At 37.9% G+C, this 24,632-nt stretch overlaps 1 protein-coding gene across 2 annotated transcripts in view; it reads right to left on the bottom strand.

Annotated features, from left to right (window-relative positions):
* SBF2 (SET binding factor 2) overlaps nt 1–24,632 on the bottom strand; it is a 416,007-nt gene that overhangs the window by 120,691 nt on the left and 270,684 nt on the right. The gene's annotated exons all lie outside the window — the stretch shown is intronic.

Here is a 24,632-nt window from a genome sequence, read left to right as displayed (position 1 = left end):
GGGCTGGAAAGATGTATTTGAAGTCATGAAAGGCAAGGACCTACATCCAAGATTACTCTATCAGCAAAGCTATAGTTTAGAATGGAAGGGCAGATAAAGTGCTTCCCAGATAAGGTCAAGTTGAAGGAGGTTCTCATCACCACGCCCTTATTATATGAAATATTAAAGGGGCTTATCTAAGAAACAGAAGATGACCAAAACAATGAACAGTAAAATGACAACAAACTCACAACTATCAACAACTGAACCTAAAAACAAAACAAAAACAAACACAAACTGAGCAAACAATTAGAACAGGAACAGAATCACAGAAATGGAGAAGGAAGTAAAATGGCAATGAATAAGTACCTATCAATAATAACCTTAAATGTAAATGGATTAAATGCTCTAATCAAAAGACATAGGGTAGCTGAATGCATAAAAAACATGACCCATACACGTGCTGCCCAGAAGAGACACACCTCAGAATAAAAGACCTACACAGACTGAAAGTGAAGGGTTGGAAAAAAATATTTCAAGCAAATGGACAGGAAAAAAAAGCTGGGGTAGCAATACTTATATTGGACAAAACAGACTTCAAAACAAAGGCCATAAAAGGAGACATAGAAGGACATGTCATAATACTCAAGGAAAAAATCCATCAAGAAGACACAAACATTATAAACATATATGCACCCAACACAGGAGCACCCAAATATATAAGGAAAATCTTGGAGGACTTCAAGAAAAACATAGAGAGCAACACACTTATACTAGGGGATTTTAACACCCCACTGTCAACAAAGGATAAATCTTCCAAACAAAATACCAACAAGGATATTGCAGCATTGAACAATGCCCTAGGTCAAATGGACTTAACTGATATATACAGAACCTTTCATCCCAAAGAAGCAAAATATACATTCCTTTCAAATGCACATGGAACATTTTCAAAGACAGATCTCATGATAAGATACAAAACAAGCCTCAAAAATTCAAGAAAACTGAAATCACATAGAGCATTTTCTCAGACCACAGGGGCTTGAAACCAGAAACCAACCTCAAGGAAAAAAATTAAAAAATATTCAAAGTTATGGAGACTGAATAGCATGCTAGTAAATAATGAATGGGTTAATAATGAGATTAAGGAAGAAATCAAAAAGTTTCTGGAAACAAATGAAAATGAGCACACAACAGTCCAAAACCTATGGGGCACAGTGGAGGCAGTCTTGAGAGGAAGTTCACAGTGATACAGGCCTACATAAAAAAGATAGAGCCATTCAAATAAACAACCTAACTCTACATCTACAAGAACTGGAGGAACAACAACAAACAAAGTCCAAGGAGAGTAGAAGGAAGGAAATAATCAAGAGCAGAGCAGAATTAAATGACATGGAGACTAAAAGAATAATTCTAAGCATTAATAAATCCAGGAGATGGTTCTTTGAAAAGATAAACAAATCTACAAGTCTGTAACCAGATTCATCAAGAAAAAAAGAGACAGGACCCAAATAAACAAAATCAGAAATGAAAGAGGACATTACAATGGATACCACAGAAATACAAAGGATTGTGAGAAATCACATATAGTTAATCCTACGAATAACTATATGTCAAGAAATTTGAAAACCTGGGTGAAATGGACAAATTACTAGAAAAATATAATCTTCCAAAACTGAATCAGGAAGAAGCAGAAAGCCTAAACAGACTAACAACAGCTGACAAAATCAAAGAAGTAATCAGAAAACTCCCGTCACACAAAAGCCCTGGACCAGATGGTTTCACAGGAGAATTTTACAAAACATTTAAGGAAGAGCTATCCACTATCCTTCTCAGACTATTCCAAAAAATCCAAGAGGGAAGACTACAAAACTCTTTATGAGGCCAGCATCATCCTAATCCCAAAACCAAACAAAGACACAACAAAGAAAGAAAACTACAGGCAGTATGGCTGATGAACATAGATGTTAAAATCCTCAACAAAATATTGGCAAACCACATCCAGCAATACATCAAAAAGTCCATACACCATGATCAAGTGGGATTCATCCCAGGGATGCAAGGATGGTACAATATCTGCAAATCAATAAGCATAATACATCACATAAACAAACAAAAGGAAAGACAAAAATCACATGATCATATCAATATATTCAGAAAAAGCATTTGATAAGGTATAGCACCCATTTATGGTGAAAACACTCAGCAAAGTAGAGGGAGTAGAGGGAGCATACCTCAACATAATAAAGGCCATTTATGAGAAAACTACAGCCAACATCATACTCAAGGGGCAAAAAACAAAAGCTTTCTCACTAAGATCAGGAACAAGACAAAGATATTCACTTTCACCACTTCTACTCAACATAGTATTAGCAGTCCTAGCCACAGCAATCAGACAAAAAGAAATAAAAGGCATCTATATTGGAAAGGAGGAAGCAAAACTGTCATTGTTTGCAGATGACATGGCAGTCTACATAGAAAACCCTATGGACTCCACCAAAAAACTACTCGATCTAATAAGTGAATTTGGCAAAGCAGTGGGATACAAAGTCAATATTCAGAAATCAAAGGCATTTTGTACACCAACAATGAAATATCAGAAACAGAAATCAGGGAAAAAAATCCCGTTTGTTGTAGGAACAAGGAAAATAAAGTACCAAGGAATAAACCTAAACAAGGAGGTAAAAGACCTGTACTCAGAAAACTACACAACTACTGAAGAAAGAAATTACAGAAGACAGAAATAAATGGAAGCATATACTGTGTTCATGGATTGGAAGAACTGACATCATCGAAATGTCCATACTACCCAGAGTAATTTATAGATTCAATGCAATCTCTATTGAAATACCAATGACATATTTCACAAATACAGAACAAACATTTCAAAAATTTGTATAGAACCATAAATGAACCTGAACAGTTACAGAAATTTTGAGAAAGAAGGACAAAGTAGAAGGGATCACCATAACTGACATCAAAGTACATTACAAGGCCACGGTAATCAAAACAGTCTGGTAATGGCATAAGAACAGGTACATAGATCAATGGAACAGAACAGAGAACCCAGAAATAAACCCAAGTCTCTATGGTCAATTAATATTCGACAAAGGTGGCAGAAGCATAAAATAGAGTAAAAATAGCCTCTTCAACAAATGGTGCTGGGAGATCTGGACAGCTACGTGCAAAAAAATGAAACTCGACCACCAACTTACACCACAGACAAAAATAAATTCAAGATGGATAAAAGACTTAAATATAAGCCGTGATACCATAAAAGTCCTAGTGGAAAACAGGCAGGAAAATCTCAGATATTCTACAGAGCAATATTTTCACTGATATGTCTCTTGGAGCAAGGGATATAAAAGAAAGAATAAACAAATGGGATTTCATCAAAATAAAAAGTTTCTGCACGGCTAAAGAAAACATCAGCAATAAGAAAAGGGAACCAACTCAGACAAGGATACCTCAGACAAGGGTTTGATCTCCAAAATATATAAAGAACTTGCACGACTTCACTCTAGGAAGACAGACAATCCAATTAAAAAATGGGCAAAGGACCCAAACAGACAATTCTCCAAGGAGGACATACAGAGGGCCCAGAGACATATGAAAAGATGCTCAGCATCACTAGCCATAAGAGAGATGCAAATTAAAACCACAATGAGATACCACTTCACACCAGTTAGAATGGCCATCATTAATAAATCAACAAACAATACGTGCTGGCGAGGCTGTGGAGAAAAGGGAACCCTAGTGCACTGTTGGTGGGAATGCAGACTGGTGCCGCCACTGTAGAAAACAGCATGGAATTTCCTCCAAAAGCTAAAAATGTAACTGCCTTTTGACCCGGCAATTTCACTGCTGGGATTATACCCTAAGAATCCTGAAACACCAATCCAAAAGAACCTATGCACCCCAATGTTCATAGCAGCACAATTTACAATAGCCAAGTACTGGAAGCAACCTAAGTGCCCATCAGCAAATGAGTGGATCCAGAAACTAGGGTACATTTACACAATGGAATTCTACTCAGCAGAGAGAAAAAAGGAGCTTATACCTTTTGCAATGGCATGGATGGAACTGGAGAATATTATGCTAAGTGCAGTAAGCCAGGTGGTGAAAGACAAATACCATATGATCTCACCTATAAGCGGACCTAATCAACAAAACAAACAAGCGAGCAACATAGAACCAGAAACACTGAAATAAAGAACAAATTGATAGTTACCAGAAGGGATGGGACAGGGAGATAATGGGGGAAAGCAGGGAAAGGGTCAACAGGGAACATGTATAAAGGACCCATGGACAAAGCCAAAGCGGGGAAGGATGGCGGGTGGGAGGTGGGGGTGGCTGAGGTGGGGGAAAGTGGTTGCAGGAAAATGGAGACAATTGTATTTGAACAACAATAAAAAATATATACATATACACACATACATATACATGTGTATATGTATATATACTCTAACCCAGTACATTTGAAATATAATCATTTCAACTTGTAATCAATATAAAAATCATTAATGCAATATTTACACTCTTTTTCCTGACTAAGTCTTCAAAATCCATTATGCATTGCACACTTACAGCCCATTTCCATTCAGACTGGTTACATTTCACGTACCTGGTATACAGTTCCATATGTCACCTTAGCAATGCTGCATTAGACTGTAATATCCTTGATATCCCAGTCTCGTAGACCTACTGTTATGGGAACTATGATTTTCCCTCTTTTTTCCCCACAACTCCTCTTTCTTTGGCTTTTCATTATTACTTTTTGAAATATCACTTAGAAAATGTATAGTAGAGTACACCAAGCCAGGGCACTCAACTTATCATAGGGCAACTAAAAAGTGTCAATCTCCGCACGTTAAGGAACAAAGAGGTTTAGATTTGGGTAATAAAGTGCTTTTCATAAAGTAAGTCACAGAAAAAAGAGAGAAGAGGTCAGTCTGAACTTCAAAGGACATTAACCAGGCAGATTCAAAGGCTTAAGATGCAGATCTTTTTTCCCTTTGACCTTGCTATTAAACTGAGTTGTCTCTGTTGCAAAATCTCTATAATCTGACTTCAGTTGTATTTATAAATAAGTATTTCATCTTCTGTTTCTTTCTTCTTTTCACAGTGAGGCCAGTGCATTTCTGTGCTGAGTAAGTAGAAAAATAATGGGGACAAACTGACTTTCCTGCAGCTCTTGGACACTTGTAAACTTCTTCTGACATTGGTGAACTTTCGAATTAGACCTGAGAATCAGGAAAGTTTTGCTTTTATCTTTCTTTGTTTTAAACACATAACCACTGCAAAGATCTTATGTAGGAAAAAGAATGGAGAGCTTGACTTAAAATTTCACAATGCTATAACTACTGAGATTCATATACTAGAATACATACTTTTCCAGTGTACAAGGTATACTTACCAATATAGATCATATACTAACCAAAACCATATTTCAATGTTTAAAGGATTCAAATCATAGAAAGTGTGTGTTTTGACCACAATAGAATTAAATTAGAATGTATTAACAGAGAAATCTCAGAAAGATCCACAAAGATTTTAACTCCATTAACCCAATTCTCAATAACCCAAGGGTTCAAGAAGAAATGAAGAGAGTGACACAGTATTTTGAAATGAATGAAAATGAAGATATATCTTATCAAAATTTGTTGGCTACTGCTAAGGTAGTACTTAGTGGAAATTTTACAGCATTCAATGTCTACATTAGCAAAGAAGAAAGGTCTTGAATCAATCACCTCAGCCTATACCCTAAAAAAATGGAAAAATAGCCCTGGCCGGTGGCTTAGTTGGCTGGAGCATTGTGTCATGCACCAAATGGTTGTGGGTTTGATCCCTGTTAGGGCGTGTACAGCAAGCAGCCAATTGATGATTCTCTCACATTGATGTTTCCTTCTTTCTCTTCTCTCTCTCCCTGCCTCTCTAAATCAGTGAACATACCCTCAAGTGAGGATTTAAAAATTATTTTTTTAAATGGAAAAACAGTCAATTATACATGAAGTAACTGGAAGGAAATACTAGATAAATATTGGATCAGAATTCAATAATAGAGTACAAAAGAAACTGAGAAACCTATGAAACCAATAACTGGCTTGTTGAGAAATTTGATAAAATAGACAAATCTCTAACCAGATTAACCAGGAAAAGAAAAAAAGAGTAGACAACAAACAACTGCTATGAAAAATGACATCACTACAGATTCTACAGCTGTAAGGATAATAAGGAAATATAATTAGGATATTTTTGCTTATAAATTGAACAACTTTGATGAAATAGACAAACTCCTTGTAAGACACAAGCTACCAACACCACTCCTTTTTAAAAAAGTAGATAACCTCAATAAAACCACATGTATGAAATAACTGATCTTATAATTACAAACCTCCTCACAAAGAAAAACCCAGGGCTGCATAGCTTAATTGGTGAATTCTACCAAATATTTAAGGAAGAAATAATTCTAATTCTAGGCAAACTCTACCAGAAAATTGAATAGAAGATACGCCTGCCAACTCACTTTACGAGGCTAGCAATATCTGCTTCCAAACCAGACAAAGACATGAAAAGAAAACTATGGATTAATTTCCTTATTGACATAGAAAAATTCTAAAGAAAGCTTTAGCAAATAAAATTCAATAGTATATTTTAAAAGTTGATACATCATGACCAAGTAAAATGGAGAGTTGGTTTCACATTAGAAAAATCTACATAATTCATCATGTTAAAAAACCAAAAAGGAAAAAAATGACCATTTTAAGTAGACACAGAAAAAAAAATTTGACATAACCCAATATCCACTCTTACATCTAATTTATGTCTTAATTTGAGGAGAATTAATATTTTATTATATTGAGCTTTCCCATCCAATAACTGGTCCATTTTTCTATGTTTTGTTTTATGCTTTTTTTAATTTTTAATTTTTATATTTGATTTGAGAGAGAGGGGAAGGGGTGGAGAAAGAGAGGGAGAGAAATATCCACGTGAGAGAGAAACACTGATTGGCTGCCTTCCATATGGGCCCCAACTGAGGACCGAACCTGCAATTGAGGCATGTGCCCTGACCAGGAATTGAACCAGCAACCTTTCAATTTGTGGAATGACACCCAAGCAACAGAGCCACACCAGCCAGGGTTTGTTTTATGCTTTTTAATAAACATAAACTCTCAGCATCCTAGGTATCAAAGAACCCTTCCTCAAAAAGATATTACCTATGAAAAACCTAGGTTCTGGTAAAGACATGTATATAAATGTTGTAAACATTGGCAAAGAAGGGGTAGAACTATCTTTTGGAGATACTGGTACTATTATATACATGGAAACCGAAGACAATTTAATAGAAAACATAAGTTTCTAAGAGTATTTGGTAAAATGGGTAGATATAAAATATACAAAATCAACATCTTTGAATCATTTTAGCAAAAGCAACCAGAAATGGAAGTGGGAAAAACGCTCTATTCACAATAGCAATGTAAACTATACAATACTAGGAAATGCATTTACCAAAGCAAAACACTTTCAAGAAGAAAAATGTAAAAGCTTGTTGACCTTAGCTGGAGGCAATTCAGTTTCAGCACTGGACTGTGCGACATTACTGGATGATGCTCAGTGGCTGCAGTGACTTACAAGCAAGTACTCTGCTTAAAGCAAGCAAAGTGGACCGGAAATGTAGGTGGTTGAGCAGTCCGCACAGGAGCACACGGCCCATAGTACGCAACTGCAGTTATTCTAAAATAAAAGTAATAATTTTCTTCGCTGTATGTGTAGTGTATTTTCAAATGGTTGTTCAGTTGTAAGGACACAAATACACATTAAGCTGGCCCCACCAACTTACTGAGTGAGGCTGTTCGCTATTTATGTTGGCCCCGGAAAGCATCAAGAAAAAATTTCTGAGAACTAAGGACTCTGAACTCAGAAACTTTAGGAACTTCTCATTTAGCTTAAGAAGTTAAAAATGACAAAATAAAATTAAAAACTAGGCCAAAGTAAATAGTATAAGGCAGAAATTAAACATAAAATGAAGATTTAAAGGCAAAGGGTTTGTAGAGTAATAAAACGGGCAAAACTGATTTTAAAAATCTTAAAAAAGAAGAAATCATCAATAGACAAATTCCTAGGAAAAAATTACCAAGTTCATGAAAAATGAAAAATCTGAATAATCTGTAAGTAGAAACTTGAAATATACTACAAAGGAAATACTAGGTTAAGATGGCTTTACCAGTGAGTTCTTCCACAGAACACAGGACTTTATCTACCATTCACTTTTTCAGAGAAGAGGTACTGAGAGACACTTCTTCATTTTCCGACCCTGAGTCTATGTAACCCCGCTCTAATTCCAGTCAAGAACAGTATGAGAAGTTATAGGCTAATCTCAATCATGCGAAAAATTCTTAACGTATCAAGTTCAATAACCCATAAAAACAATCGACAGTTGTAGAAAAAGCATTTCATAAAATTCAACACCTTTTAATAATAAAAATTCTTAACAAACTAGGAATGAAAGAGAGCTTTTAAAAATCTTTATGTTCTATGGGGGGGTGGAGGTGGAAGAGGGTACAAGGGGGATAAGTGGTAGTGGGAAAATACAATACAAATAAACTATTAAAAAACCTGATGTTTTGATTACAGTTTGAATTCAACACTCTTTTTGCATTAGCTTCAGGTGTACAACATAGCAGACAGACATTCACACAGGTTACAAAGTGATAAATACAAGTGCCCACCTGGCAGCAAAGGTAGTTATTCCAGTATTGCTAACTGTATCGTCTGTGCTTTACCTCACAGCCCATGCCTATTCTGTAACTACCAATTAGTAGGAAGAGGACTTTTTAACCCGATATAGGACATCTACCAAAATATTTTAGCAAATATAAAACTTAATAATTAACTTTAAAAGAAGGGTATTACCACTTCTATTTAATGTTATACTACACACCTTTGACAGACAATAAGAAAAAATACATAGTTCGGAAAACAAGATAAAAAGCATTACTATTACTGGATGATAAGATTGTCAACATAAAGGACTAAAAAGAATATGTAGACAAGTTATTAGAATTAAGGAAGTTTGCAATATTAATACATTTATTATATTTCTATATGTCAGAAAAAGCAATTAGAATACATAATGTTTAAAGAATATCACTTACAATAACAACAACAGTAACAACAAAAACCCAGGAGAACCAGGAATAGATCTAACAGAAGATATACAGGACCCTCATGGAGAAAACCATAATGCTACAAAAGACATTACAGGCTTATATGCATTTAGAAACACTTCATGTTTATGGACAGGAAGACTTGCAAAAATGTCACTTTTCCTCTAAATTAGTCTATGGAGTCAACATAATTTTAATAAAAGTCCCAACAGAGTTTCTCATCTAATTCAATAAAGTAATTCTAAAATTATTTAGAAAAGCAAAGGGAAAAGAATGGGCAAGATATTTCTGAGGAGATACAGCATGGGGAATTGCCTTGCAGACATTAAAATTTATTATAAAACTTTACAACTATGTGATGCCTTTGAGAAAACAGGCAAACAGGTCAACAAAAGAGAAATCCTGAACAGACCCTCATAGTTACAGAACGGTGACACGTGAAAAGGGGGCCGTAGCAGAAGTGGGAGAAAGAATACAGCAGAATGTGATCGTGGACAGTCCGTTAAATTTCCGTTAAACGTCCCTTAGATATGTATGGCAAACACTCAGGGATAGAACTAGGTAAGACAATAATTCAAATTCCCTTCACAAAAGCTCTTACTTTTTTGTCCAGAGTATTTGGAAATCAGCGTTGGTCTTTCCTACATGTCCAGACAGATGTAACTGAGATGAGTATAATAGCGACTTGCTGACTATGAGGAGTGCTACTTAAGTATTTTCCTGACCTGCACCAGAAGTTGTTTAGGAGATAAGCAATTTAAGCATGCAAAATCTGGAATTGTTTTTTTGATCTGATTGAGATTCAAAATCATTAATAATTGCGAGAGGAAGAAATTGGCAGGGCAGAGGATTTTTAGGGTAGTGAGAATGGTCTGTGTACCATAATGATGGGTACATCTCATAGCTTTGTCCAAACCCAATAAAAGTATGACCCCAAGAATGAAACATAAAGCGAACTATGGAAGTTACGTGATTATGATGTGTCATAATAGGTTTATCAATTGTAACAAATACACCACCCAGGTGGGGAATGCTGATAAAAAGGGAGGTTACCCATGTGTGGGGGCAGAGGCTATATGGGAAATTTCTATACCTTCCCTCAATTTTTTTGTTAATCTAAAAGTTGTTCTCAAAATATCTTAATAAATGATTAAACCCCAAAATCATTAATAAATCTTTCCCAGTGGTTAATGGGAAACTGGTAGTCCATGGCACTCAATGGCAAAACAATTACTTAAATTATTACCCAGAAACAACTACAATTAAGTGCATAGAGATAATCAAGTAATTGTTGCCATAAATACCGTAGTTCAAATACGGGAAACAATGAGGGTAGCCCACTGTTTCAGAGGGCACTAGAGAATTTGGAGAAAGATCAAACTAAGCTCAGGGCATTACATTTTTATCACAAGGTTCAGGTAAGGGGCAAGAAAGTTTCTATGATTGCTCTAAAAGATAAATCAAATAAGATCCTGTAGCTGCAGGGATGAGATGTTTAAATATCATAACAAAGTCTAATCCTGTGAGTGACTGAATTACAATCCAACTGAGTTCACAGTCTCCGGGGTCTCATGCGAGATTAGGGTGTTGATTGGAAAGAAGAGGGTGCAGACTCTGTACTGTGTCAGCTTAGCTAAGCTCGACTCTGTCCTCCAGAATTCCCTTCTCTCTGCGGTCTGAGTTAGAGTTGCAGAGATTTGGAAGGTGGAGGTGATCAGCACGTGCATGTGTACACACACTGTCACTGACCTGCTGGTTTATCTTGTCAGTGAGGCATGGAGCTCCTCCAGCTCCTGCGGAATTTCCTGTCAACTTCTCTGATTTCTAAGCTACTGTGTGTGCAGCTCTGTAGTGAAGGGAATCAACTTTTATTTTGAAAGTTAACTGCAGCACCAAAGTTGAAGGCTTAAAAGCAATGAGAGATATACAGGGTCTCCAATTTGTCCTAGATCTCCGCCTCTTCAAAAGCAGGAAAATATGTGGACTAAATAATCTACAAACATCAACTAATTCCAAGTGTACATATATACCCTACATTTTAATTCAGGTACTAGGCAAGGGTAAATTTGAACAGTGTACTTTATTACATAGGATTACAAATAATTCCTTTAATATCCATACATGTTGCTAGGTATATGAAGGGAGACCCCCAAAAAACTGGAATTGTCTTCTGGAGCATGGGCCCCTTGTAGTACAGGCTATTTCCGCTAGGAAAGTGTTCTAGGAACCCATCAGCATCAGTTTACTAGCTGGTGTTGTTGTGAGAGGCTGTGCTTGGCTTCAGTAAACTTTTTTTTTAATGCGTTTGCCCATTTCATGATGGCTGATTTATGAGCACACCTGTGTGGAGAGCAGGACAATAAAATGGCATTGGTCCAGTCAAAATAGCATAAAGTATATATAAAAAAGTAGAGTTACTCATGTCAACCAAGATGGCTGCCAGTTAGCTGTAACACTTTGGTTCAAGAGTGAAACTACCCAAGTCACGCTAGACGCATCAGGCGAGGAGACACACCTAAGATATCTGCACGTGTGAGTAGAACAGCCGTGTCTGCAGAATTTCTCTGGGGGAAATTCCCCACTTGCCATCAGGGATGCCAAGACAGTTATCAAGATACCCAAAAGGGTGGAGTGCACCTGGCTCTGGCAGTCCTTGAAAGATGCTGAAAACTCCCTTGTGCACTGTGCTGTCTCCTGGACCTTCTGACTAAGACTCTGGGACTCGGGTTCCTTATCCCCCAACTCTCTCCTGCGATGTTGTCACTGACTGTTTCTGAATGATTAGTATTGTTATTAGGTTAGTTAGATTTGGATTAAATCTGCATTAATAAAAGCTGAATGAACCTGCATTAATAAAGTCTGAGTGAAGAGCACAGTGACCTGTATAGGCTCCCTGGTATTTCTCAGTGCCGGTGTCACCTGTAGGACTGGTGGTTGTAGACGTGGCTCGGATCAGACGATCTGAGCAGGGACCGAAAGCTGGCTTACAGGGAAGACTATATGGGGAACATATGCTCACAACCACCTGCCCACACGGTGCTGAGCATTCAGCAGCTTTTCACCAAAAAGGGCATGACTCCCATGTCCCACCCTCCCTATTTACTCAATCTCACCTCAGGTGACTTATTTTTTGTTTCCCCAGATGAAAAAAATCCTCAAAGGGAAACATTTTGCCAATGTGGAAGAGGTGAAAGAAAAAACGGCAGAAGCACTAAAAGGCATTAAAATTGCTGACTTCAAAAGTGTTTTGAGCAGTGGAAAAAAATGTCTTGATAGGTGGTGTATTGCATCAAATGGAGAGTACTTTGAAGATGACTGAAGGGTAAGAATAAATATACAATGTTTTATAAATAAATTCCTGGGGGTTTTTTGATCCACCTTTGTACACTGAACACATTTTATAAAACTGCTGCATAGTGTTCCGTGGTGTATATCCACCAAATTTTACCTAGTTACTAATCCTGGGCAACAAACACTGAGATTGCCCCAATCTCCCAGCAGACAGCAACCAGGTACAAGTCCTTTCATGGTCTTGCGGAAGGTCTCTCTCTCTCACACTCATCTCAATCAGGACTACTGCTGGATCATAGGATCTGGCAACTCTTCTTCTGAGTATGTGCCATCTGCTTGCTCCCTAAAAAGACTGGGTGTATCTCTGCTCTACCGGTGCAAGAGGATTCCTGTATTGCCACACCCCTTTAATCTATTAATGTGGTGAATTACAGTACGAGAATTCTGGGATCAATTCCACTATATGTTTTACTTTTTTAATGTACTACTGGAACCAATATTTCATTTAGGAGTTCCGCATTTACACTGCTATGAAAAATGGGGGACTATTTTTTCTTCCTTCTAATGTTTTCATTTGATTTTGGAATCAGATTTACATTAGCCGAATAAAATAACATTGAAAACACAGTGTTATCTGACAAAAACATAATGAAATATGTAACATACCATTTACATAAATTACAAATACATGTGAACCAAATAATATGCATTTTTATGAAGTGCATCTTCATAAAAAATAATATATTAAACACATTAAAATTCCTGGAGGAGATTGAGAGCATAATGGTGATATAAGTAAATAAATAAATAAATAAACAGGCAAGCAAACAATCAAATAAGAAAAGAACATTGCACGGGCCAAAGATGGTTATGTGTTACAAATCAAGGAGGGCCAGAGTTGCTCCTAGTGAGCAAAGATGAAAAAAACAAGGATTCTGAGATCATGGACTTCAGAGGCAAGAGGAACTCCAAGGGCATCTAGTCCAACCTCTGCAACAATGTACGAATCCCTTTTCAGCTTTCCTGAAAATGGCCAAAGAGTATTTGAAGAAATACTTTCTTTATTTTTTTAAATATATTTATTGATTATGCTATTACAGTTGTCCCATTTCTGCCCCCTCACTCCACTCCGTCCTGCCCACCCCCTCCCTCCCACATTCTCCCCCTATAGTTCATGTCCATGGGTCATACTTATAAGTTCTTTGGCTTCTACATTTCCTACACTATTCTTACCCTCCCCCTATCTATTTTCCACCTATCATCTATGCTACTTATTCTCTGTACCTTCCTCCCCTCCCCCTCCCACTCCCCTATTGACAACCCTCCATGTGATCTCCATCTCTATGGTTCTGTTCCTGTTCTAGTTGTTTGCCTAGTTTGCTCTTGTTTTTGTTTTAGGTGTGGTTGTTAATAACTGTGAGTTTGCTGTCATTTTTACTGTTCCTATTTTTTATCTTCTTTTTCTTAGATAACTCCCTTTAACATTTCATATAATAAGGGCTTGGTGATGATGAACTTCTTTAACTTGACTTATCTGAGAAGCACTTTATCTTCCCTTCCATTCTAAATGACAGCTTTGCTGGATACAGTAATCTTGGATGTAGGTCCTTGCGTTTAATCTTGGGTAATGTAATGATGATGTGCTTTGGTGTGTTCCTCCTTGGGCTTCTTTGGGACTCTCTGAGCTTCCTGGACTTCCTGGAAGTCTATTTCCTTTGCCAGCCTGGGGAAGTTCTCCTTCATTATTTGTTCAAATAAGTTTTCAATTTTTTGATCTTCCTCTTCTCCTTCTGCACCCCTATAATTCGGATGTTGGAACGTTTCAAGATGTCCTGGAGGTTCCTAAGCCCCTCCTCATTTTTCCGAATTCTTGTTTCTTTATTCTTTTTGGTTGGATGTTTGTTTCTTCCTTCTGGTCCACACCATTGATTTGAGTCCCAGTTTCCTTCGCATCCCTATTGGTTCCCTGTACATTTTCCTTTGTTTCTCTTAGCATAGGCTTCATTTTTTCATCTGGTTTTCGAACAGATTCAACCAATTCTGTGAGCATCTTAATAACCAGTGTTTTGAACTGTGCATACAATAGGTTGGCTGTCTCTTCCTTGCTTAGTTGTATTTTTTCTGGAGCTTTGAAGTGTTCTGTCATTTGGGCCTTTTTTTTTTTTTTTTTTTTTTGTCCTGGTGTGGGTATTACTTTAAGGGGAGGAACCTTAGGTGTTCCCGGGGCGGGGCGGGGTAACGCTGGTCGCTGCGCTGTGACGCTGTACGTGGGGGAGGGGCCGAGAGGGAGCAATGGCGCCCGCTCCACTTTCCACCGGACTCCAATCTTTCACTCCGCTACCCACAATCAAACTGGGCCCCTCTGGTGCTGGTTCCCGAGTGGGTGGGCTTGTGCACGCCCCAGGCCCCTGTGGGTCTCTCCAACGACCTCTCCTGTGACGCTGGGAGTCTCCTGCTGCTGCCCCAACACCCACGGGCGTTTTCAATCAGAGGTCTGAGGCTTTATTTCCCGGAGGCGGAGCCCTGGGTTGCGTGGTCTGCTTCGCTCCCCGCCGTTTGTCCGGTTTATCTGTGTGCGAATGTGGGGCTGCGGGGTGCTACCTGCCGCTCTGCCTGCCCCGTTCTCTGCCTCTCTGAGTCCAGCCCTCTCGGTTTATCTGCGCGAATGTGGGGCTGCAGGGTCTGCTAGTGGTCAGATTGCCTGCCCCATTCGTCCCACACTCCGCCAGTCTCGGTCCCGCCACGGCCACGCGAGTCCTCTCCGCCCCTCCTATTGGTCTGGATGAATGTTTATTTTTTATTTCCTTGGTGTCGGACTTCCTTGCCGTTCGATTTTCTGTCAGTTCTGGTTGTGCGAGGAGGCACAGTGTGTCTACCTACGCCACCATCTTGGTTTTCCAGAAATACTCTTTATAATGGGGATTAAATATCTATAAAGCTGTCTAATTTGCTGTTGAAAGTTTTAAATGTTAATTCTAATCTACCCCTTTCCAGATTTACCAAATCAGAGATTCTGATGATGGGGTCCAGGAATGCACATTTTAAAAAGTTAAGTAAAGTTTTGAAAGTGACTGCTGTAGATAGTGGGACACTGATTTTTAAAAAATCTAGCTACATAAAAACTTTACCTGTGGAACTTTAAATAAAATATAAATGCTTAAGCTGTATCCCTGGTGCTTCTAATGCAGCAGGTGTAACACTTGCATTTTAAACATATTAGTGACCGTACTGTCTATTAGGACTGTATAATCCAGCTGTATGTGAACTTCAAATTTTACTTTCAAGCATAGGTCATGAATTATCAAACCATCCATCTATATTCTCTTAGATATTCCTGTGCACAGAGACACGAAAGCGAATAGATGCTGGCTCTGGTTGGAGATTAGATCATAGCCCAGAAAGGGTAAAAGCTACTGGCCTGTATAGGGGTGGAAACTGTTGAAGCAAGCAGCTACTTTTATTACATTCGCTTATTCATCAAATTTTTACTGAGAGACTAAATGCCAGACATAATGGGGAATAGAGATAAGTCCACAGGCAACTGCATTAATGTGATGAGTGCTATTGCAGGGTCACAGCAGATAGGATGGGGGCAGGACAAGATACAGTGCAGGCACAAAGAAATGGCTACCAATCCATAATTGACGGCTGAGGAGGGCTTCCAGGAGGACGTGGCATCTAAACTGAGATTAAAGGGTAAGTAGGAGTTAGCTAGGTGAAAGGGACAGTTGAGGGACAGGAAGTAGAAAGAAACAGTGTTCCTAACTTAGGTAATAAGAAGATTGACATCAGTGAAAGATGAAGCTGTAGAAGTAGGAAAGGGTCAAGATATGATTAGAATTTAATCTTAGGGTAAAGAAAGGATTTTAAATTGGAAAGTGACAAGACCCAACTTGAATTGTAGAAATATCACTTTGGTAAAGCAAGGAAACAGATGTAGTAGAGGGATGGGTTGGCATGGAGGGTAGGGAGACCAGTTAAGAAGTTGGTGCAGTAACAGAGGTACGAAATGTTGGTGACTTAAATCAGGACAGTGGAATTTAAATATAGAGAAAAGTAGATGGGGTTGAGAGACATCAGGAAGTAGAATCTACAAGTCTCAGTGGCTGATCAGACATGAGGATGAGGCTAAGAGAAAGAGATTAATTCCATGTTTTTAGCTTACTGGTGCCATTTGTTTAAAGAGGAAACTCAGGAGGAAGAGTTTGTGGACAGTGACGGGAAATGGGTATAAAAGATGATTATTTTAGTTTAGAGCATCTGCATCGCCCCGGACATTCAAGTAGAAACTTACAGTAACTATAGAATATTCAGTTCTGGAAGACAGGAGGTGGATTTGGGCTTGAGATACTGATTTGCAAGGCATAAGTAAAGATGTAATGGGGATGAGTAAGATCTCCTAGGTGGAATCTCAGACTGGGAGAAGAGCTAAAGATGCATCTACAGATACAAACGAACATAACTTTTGCACGATTGAGGAAGAGAAGCCCTACCAAAGAGGCTGGAAAAAAAAGGTAAAAACCAGGAGAAATCGTATAATCAAAGATAAGGGAAGTGGGTTTTACGAAGAAGTGTGGCTGTGGCCATCAAATGCAACCATGTGTCAAATAAGACAGGAACTGAAAACGTTTCCACTAGATTTATCAATGAGTTCTCATCAATGATCCTGGTTGAGTGACAGTAGCTGTTAGAACAGCCAACTTCTTAATGAATTTTCTCCTAAATCTAGTACTCAATGCTGTTGACAACCAAATTAGTTCCTTGACAAGTAACTTAAAAAAACAGACTTATTTCAATAATTACTGCTCCCACAAAATTGTGTAATCACTCATGTATTCAAACAATATCTAAATACTTTCTATGTGCCAGGTGCTGTGCTGAACATTGAGTGTACACGGATGAACAATATGAACAAGGTCTGCTTTCACTCAGTTAAGGTGGAGGATTTCAGTAGCAATTGTTATTTTAAAAAATGAAAATAAAAATTCATGAATTTCCAGAATACAGGTTCTTGATCTAAACTTAAATTTAGTTATACAGAGCACCTACTACCACAGTTTTTGAAGGACACATCATCATTTAAAGCCATAGAATAAACAAAACAAAACACAAACTAGATTTAGAACTCACTTCTTCAATTTACAAGCTATGTGATTTGGGGAAATTAACTTAATTTCTTTGAGCCTACTTCCAAAGGTAGTAGTGATTGTGGCTGACTAATTTCAAGAGCCCCAAAAAGCTGAGGCTGTTTGAGGCAGTTAGAGCGATAAGGGTACCCAAGAAGGAAAAGGACAGGACACCTGTGGATACTGACTAGATGGTTCTTTTACAAGGGAGAGTGGGGAATGGAAGCAGAACTGGAGATCCTTGGTGAACCATGGCTTTGCGCAATGGCCCCTTCTGCCTAGGACATCGTCCATAAGAAATAAACTGAAGGATGACAAAATAAAAAGAATGTGTACACAATGAAGCTTGTTGACTGTGAGCTTCAAAACAGCATGACCTAGCCGAGCTATTCTGTTGAGAAACTCCTAATCTCAGGATCATTAGTAAAATCTTTTTTCTTTTTCCTTTTTTTGACTGGATGCATTTCTCAGAGAACTGTCTTCTTATGTCTTGCCTTGATGGCAAGCTGCCAGAGTTCTGGGAGGTGAAGGGAATGTCGACTGGTATTCTCAATCTCTGGCATTCACTTAACCCCCTTGCTTGTAACAAAACAGAATTTCCCTCAGCCAGACCCAGTGTCTCCCAGGCTGGTGATGTCCTCTCTCTCTTAAAAGTAAATACACAAACAAACCTCTAATCTTTTGCTAGCGTAAAGAAGAGGCAGCTGGCAGTTTGCACAGAATTGGAAAAGTATCTGGGAGGGGAATCCAACTGTATCTTAAGGAGAATTTCAACCAATACTCTTTTTAACGTTTCAGCCCTACCACAAACTCCTGCTTTCAGAGATAACTTGATGTCTCCAATTACTGAGCCGTTTGCCTTCTGCAAACCGGGCTGCTTCAAGGGCTTTACAACTGTCACTCAGGAAAAGATTTTCTTGGGTCCACTAAGTCACTCCACCAGCTTTCTAGTTTCCAAAATGTTGTTGTTGCCTCTGCTCCACTTTTGCCTGTGGGTTTATGTATTTTTAAAAAATCCTTTAGTTTTAGCGGGGTTTTGGGTAATAGCTGAGGTTAAATATATATACTCAATCCTTTCCCTTTAACCAGACATTATACTGTTTACTCCTCTCATCTCTCTCCCATCACCTTTCTACACTACACATAATAGAAGTACTTTTCAATTTTCAAAACCACAGGCCCTCTACATACTTCCCTCCCCCCTCCCTCCATTGGCAACTTCCTCTATCTGGAATATTCTCCCTCCAAATCCTTGTCTGACAAATGCCTTCTGTGACCACCTCATTCCCACTTTAAATCAAACAAACCTACGATAGCATATAGAGTAATTTTCACACACCTCTGAGTACACATCCTACTATATTTATTATAAATACTGGTTTACCTGTGAATTTTTCCTTCTAGACCGTCAGCTCCTTAAGAACCAGGATAATACCTTAATCATCTCAGTGTGTCCAGTACCTAGTACAGAGACTAAGTACATGGTAAAAATCAATACGTGTTTGGGGAAAGAACAGAAAGAAGTAAAATATGTGCCCTCATTAAGCAAGATGTATTCTACTGATTAATATAATCTTAATGTGTTAGTCTGTTCTGGGCTGCTATAACAAAATGCCACTGGATGTTTTATAAACAGTAGAAATTTATTTCTCACTGTTCTAGAGGTTGAAGTCTAAGATCAGGGTGCCAGCATGGTTGGGTGAAGGCTTTCCGCGGGGCTGTGGGCTTCTCGGTGCATCCTTACATGGTCAAAGGGGCCAGGGAACTCAGTTGGCTCTCTTTTATAAGAACATTAATAGTATCTGTGAAGGTTCTGCCTTCAGGACGTAATCACCTCCCAAAAGTCCCACCTCCTAATACCATCACCTTGGGGGTCAGGTTTCTAACATGAATCAGGGAGGGTACATTCAGACCATAGCCCTTAGCAAAAACCCCAAGTCTCCTACCTCATACCTACCTCCTACCTCAAATCAGTCATCTGCAGTACCTGAATGTCCTTAAAAACTTCTAGATTAAGTCAATCTGATGTTAAAATTTGGGGTTTCCAGAAGAGAAGCCTTTTTTCCCTCATACTTTAAAACCTCTATGCAATTTCCTATATTATTCAGACTCGTTAGCCTGAGAAGCTCAGTGTAAGAATTTATCCAGCAACCAATGAAATTGTTTGCTGACTGGAATTTTCAGCTATCACAAAATCTGGGGCTTGACTTTGAAGCTTCTCCTCTTTACTAAAGCAGGTTCCTGGTGATTTTCGAGATAGGACATCCCACTGCGCCCACTGTGTAGTAGCTTTTTGTTTTCATAATAACTTTTTCAAAGAATTGAAAGTCACTGATTTACATTCTGGCAAAAGTTCCTTATCTTGTCACAGACCGGCACTTTAAGTGGTACTGGGCTAGATCATCTCATTCCATCCTCCATGTATCTTCACTTCTCTCCCGTATTTTCCATCTTCTTGTCTCTATCTGTTTCACTATGTGTAATCGCTTCAGCTGTGTGTTCCAGCTCACTATATAACTTCTTCAGTGTCTAGTCTGATGTTTAACCTATCTCTAGAGTTTTTGTAATGAAGTATTTATTTTTGTTTACTTATTTTTATCCTCCAAAATTTCAAACATTTATCAAAGCTGAAAGAATTTCACATTGAACACCTGCACACTTACCATCTAGATTATATCATTAACATTTTATTATGCTTGCTTTATCATTTATTTATCTATCCATTTACTATTAATCCATCTTAATTTCAGTACTTTCCAAAGCAAACTGCAGACATCAAGTATACTTCCCCCTGAGTACTTTAGCATGCATATTATTGGAGTTCAACATTTGTTTATAGGATTTCCTTTACAAAATTTTTCATTGTATTTTTTCCATTACCATTTACCCCCCTCACACCCTCCTCCCTTACACCCACACAACCACACTGTTGTCCGTGTCCATGAGTCCTTTTTCCTTTCTGCTCAATCCCTCCATCCCCAATAGGTTTTACTTTTGCTGCACAACTATATACAACAAACTGTACAAATCTTAAGTGTACATTCACTGAGTTTTGACAAATGTCACAGTATTTTCAAGGTTTATTCAAATGGTTGCATGCATGATTACTTTGTTCACTCTTACTGCATGATCTACACTCTGACTGATGGACTCCTGGGATGTTTCCAGTTTTAGGCTATTTTGAATAAAGCTCCTACAAATATTTTTGCGTAAGTTGTTTTGAAAATGTTTTCCTTTCTTTTTGGTAATACCCAGGAGTGAAACTGTTAGTTCCCAGTATAGTATATGCTTAGTTTTATAAGAATCTCTCAGACTTTTCTCTGAAGTAATGGTGCCAGTTTATATTCTCAACAATAAAGTGTGAGAATTCCAATTAACTTTACAACGCTGCCAAAATCTGTCAGTCTTTCTAATGTTAGCCATACTGGTGGCTATACAGTACAGCTGATACTTGAATGAACAGGTTTGAACTGGGTGGGCCCACGTATATGCCGATTTTTTCAATAAATAAATACCCATACTGTTTTCAGTCTGCAGTTGGGAGTCCACAGATGCAGATGGAGGACTGTATGTCCTGACCTACCTCCCTTTTACTAGGGGATTTGAGTAGGCATGGGGGTCCTGAAATCAACCCCCTTAGATACCATGGAACATCTGGGGATAGTTTTGGGGGAGCCAGAAGTTATACCCAGACTTTCTGCTGGGCAGAGGGGTGCCAGGGGTGGCTCCCTAACCCCTGCATTGCTCAAGGGCCAACTGCAGCATCTCATAATGGTTTCAGCTTGCATTTCTCTGGTGACTAGTGTTACTGAGCTCTGCTTCACGTGTGTATTGACCATCACGTATCTGATTTTATGAAAGGTCCGTTCGAATTGGCCATTCGAAAAACTCGGTTTGGTTCTTAAGTTTTAAAAGCTCTCTATATAAACACAACACCAGTTCTTTGTCACATACATATTTTGGGAATATTTTTTCCCAGTCTTATGTATTCATTTCTCAATGGTGTCTTTTGATAAGCCTAAGTTTAAATTTTGATGAAGTATAATGATTATTTTTTTCTTTTTTGATTATCACTTTCTGTGACATAAGAAACTGTTGTCCATTCCCAAGTCATGAAACTATTCCATGTTTTTCCTAAAAGTTTTATGGTTTTATGTTTTATGTTTAGGTCTACGCTCTATCTCAAGTTAATTCTTGTGTTTAGTGTGAGGTAGAGGTTGAGATTCACTTTTTCTGTATGAATATTCGGTGACTGCACACTAGTTGTGGAATCACTTCTCTCCCTACTGGACTGCTCTGGTGTCTCTGGCAAAGTCCCATCAACGTGGGTCTGCTTCTGGGCATTCTTTCTGACCAGTCTATTTGTGGATGTTTCTGCCAGTACCATGGTGACCTGATTATTACAGGTTGGTAGCAACTCTCGAAACTCGGTAGTTTAAGTCCAAAAATTTTGTTCTTTTTCAAGAGCGCTCTGGCCATTTTAAGTCCTCTGCATTTCCATGGAAATTTGAGACTCAGACTGCCAATTTCTAGGAAAAAAGTCTGTTGTTATTTTGATTGGATTGCATTCAACCTACAGATCAGTGTGCAGACTCTTAATATTGAGTCTTCTACATCCTTTGAGTTTTTTACTTTTAATGATTATATAATTTAAACTTACCTGGTAATTTCTGTTCGTCTCTTATTATTCATTCTGTATTCAATCTCTTATTTGTTTAAATATTTTAATTATTACGTATTCAAACTGGAAAATTCCAATGTATAAAGTCTTTGGGGGTCTAAAACTGTTGTTGGTTGTTTCTGTTGCCACTAATTCATACTAGTTCACTTCTCTGGTGTTTGGTCACTTTGAAATTTTGAGTTTAAGGTATGGGAATCTTGACTGCCTAAGCTGGGGCTGCCTTATTCCACAAAGGATAACAACTGCTTCTTCTGGAAGCAAGAGTGAGGGGTATGCTACTGAATAGGGATCTTTTCATTCCTCTTCCAGTGTTCCAGCCTGATGCAAACTCCCGGGGTCAACCAGCTCTCTCTACAGAAGCCAAGCTTAACTGTGCCCCCAAATCTGCTTTTCCCAACTAATTGCTCAGAATTTAGTGTTCCCTATTAGTCCTTTTTTTGCAAGTAGAACAGGTACCTATTAGAGATTTCCTTTCTTACTTGGGAAAAACAATGTTGTTTTTTTTTTTTTGCCCCTGGTAATTTTCTAAGATCTATTTCTATGTTAGTGAGAGGGTTCCTTATAACATGCAGTTTATTATGATGATGGAAATGAGAGACTTCACTGAGCTTTCAAATTATAATTTATTATTAAAAGATCACAGCTCAGATCTTGATACATAGAAAGTTTTAATCATGTATCTGCTAATGTGGAAACAGTGAAAGCCATGGTATTTTGGGAGAGATTTGTAGTAATCTATTCTAAAACAATACTAAAATATGATCAGTTATTTGAAATGATATGATATGTAGTAATAATCTATAATCCTTATAAACCAGTTCTTTAACAAATTCCCTTGACATTGAAAGAACCTGATACACCAAATGGCCCGTTGGCAGTACTCATGTTCCACTTCATGTCCCCTTGGGGACCGGAAAGACAGAGTCACTTCAAGTTCACTAAAAGCAAAAATTACTAATGTTTTTGAGTCACTACCTAAAATTAGTTTATTTAAAGTCTCTTGTTTAAAAATAACAACACAGATGTTTGGCCTCTCTGCCTTGAAATGCTATGCTTTCATAAAAAATGTTCAGAATGTCATGTTAAATCCCCACAAGTACCATTGTTGCAACAGGAATATAAATGGTACTAATAAATCCCAAACTGGTAATAAATAACCTGTTAAAATGAGAATGTCACATGTGCGCCTGTTCATAACTCGGAGGAGCCTGTGTGTAACGCTAACAACAGCATGTGCCGGGACGAGGACGGGACCCAGTTTTATGTATTTATGAAATACTGAATGTGAAATATTAAGCTTCCATCAGCACAGATGTATTCAAAAGCAGCAAAAAACATCCATGCCTTCTTTTTTTCAGAAATACAAGTTTTGAAAAGCAAAAAGAAAACTATTTGTAGCTCAAGGATATTTGGTTATTCTGTAAGTGACTTACTAACTAGTATGTGCTAAAACTAAGTTTAGAGAAAGCCTTAAACTCAGGTCTTCAGTTAATAAACAGCACAGAAAGTCCTTATGGAAGAAAGCTCCCTAACACAACTTTTGTAGTTTTATCACCAATTAGTACAGGGAATCAGGAAATTACCTAACTTTAGGGCTTCTAGAGACCTTGATCTGTTAATTACGTTCCTTGGTTCTCTATACTGACAGTACCAATGAAACAGTAACAAAATGACAAAAGACATGTGGCTTTTTTTTAGGGCACATTTATTGCGTTGTATTCTTCCTGTAAAAGTGTTTGAAAATGTCCTTCCTACAAAAATGAAAATCTTTAAATAATTATAAACTAGATTTTTTTATGTCTTATATAATTTAAATATGCTTCTGTGTGTGTGTGTGTGTGTGTGTGTGTGTATGTGTTTCAAGCTGAAAAAGGTTTAAATTGGAAGTCAAAACTCTTCTAAACCATATGCCAGGGTCAACAGGGATAACGGCTTAGACTGTTAAGAATTTAGTGTAAGTATCCTTCCACATTTTCAGTATGATGTACATACATATATACATGTAATTTTAGGTCAAAAATACAATCACATTGTATCTACTTTATGTATTTCTTTTTTACCCATCTACCAATGTACTATAGAAGCTTTACAACATGGGTATACATTACAGACACACCTCGTTCTATTTAGTAGCTGAACAGTATTCCAAAGAAGAACCATACCACAATTAAATTAATCAATATCCAAAGGGTAAGAATTAAGCAGGTTGTTTTCAAACTGTGCTATTATAAACTATCATAGCTAGTCTCTTATACTCTAAACTAAGGCTGTATTTCCAGTAAAGGTGAATCATCTCTTACCATGTCAATTTGCTTAAACAAATTACAAAGTGTTTCTTATAAGACTATATTTTTTAGGACTTCCTGCCAAGATGGAGGTGAAGGTGGA

Source organism: Desmodus rotundus, chromosome 5 (assembly GCF_022682495.2).
Source record: "Desmodus rotundus isolate HL8 chromosome 5, HLdesRot8A.1, whole genome shotgun sequence".
Classification (NCBI taxonomy): domain Eukaryota; kingdom Metazoa; phylum Chordata; class Mammalia; order Chiroptera; family Phyllostomidae; genus Desmodus; species Desmodus rotundus.
The sequence above is the reverse complement of the archived record's forward strand: the minus strand, read 5'-3'. Positions and strand labels throughout refer to the sequence as shown.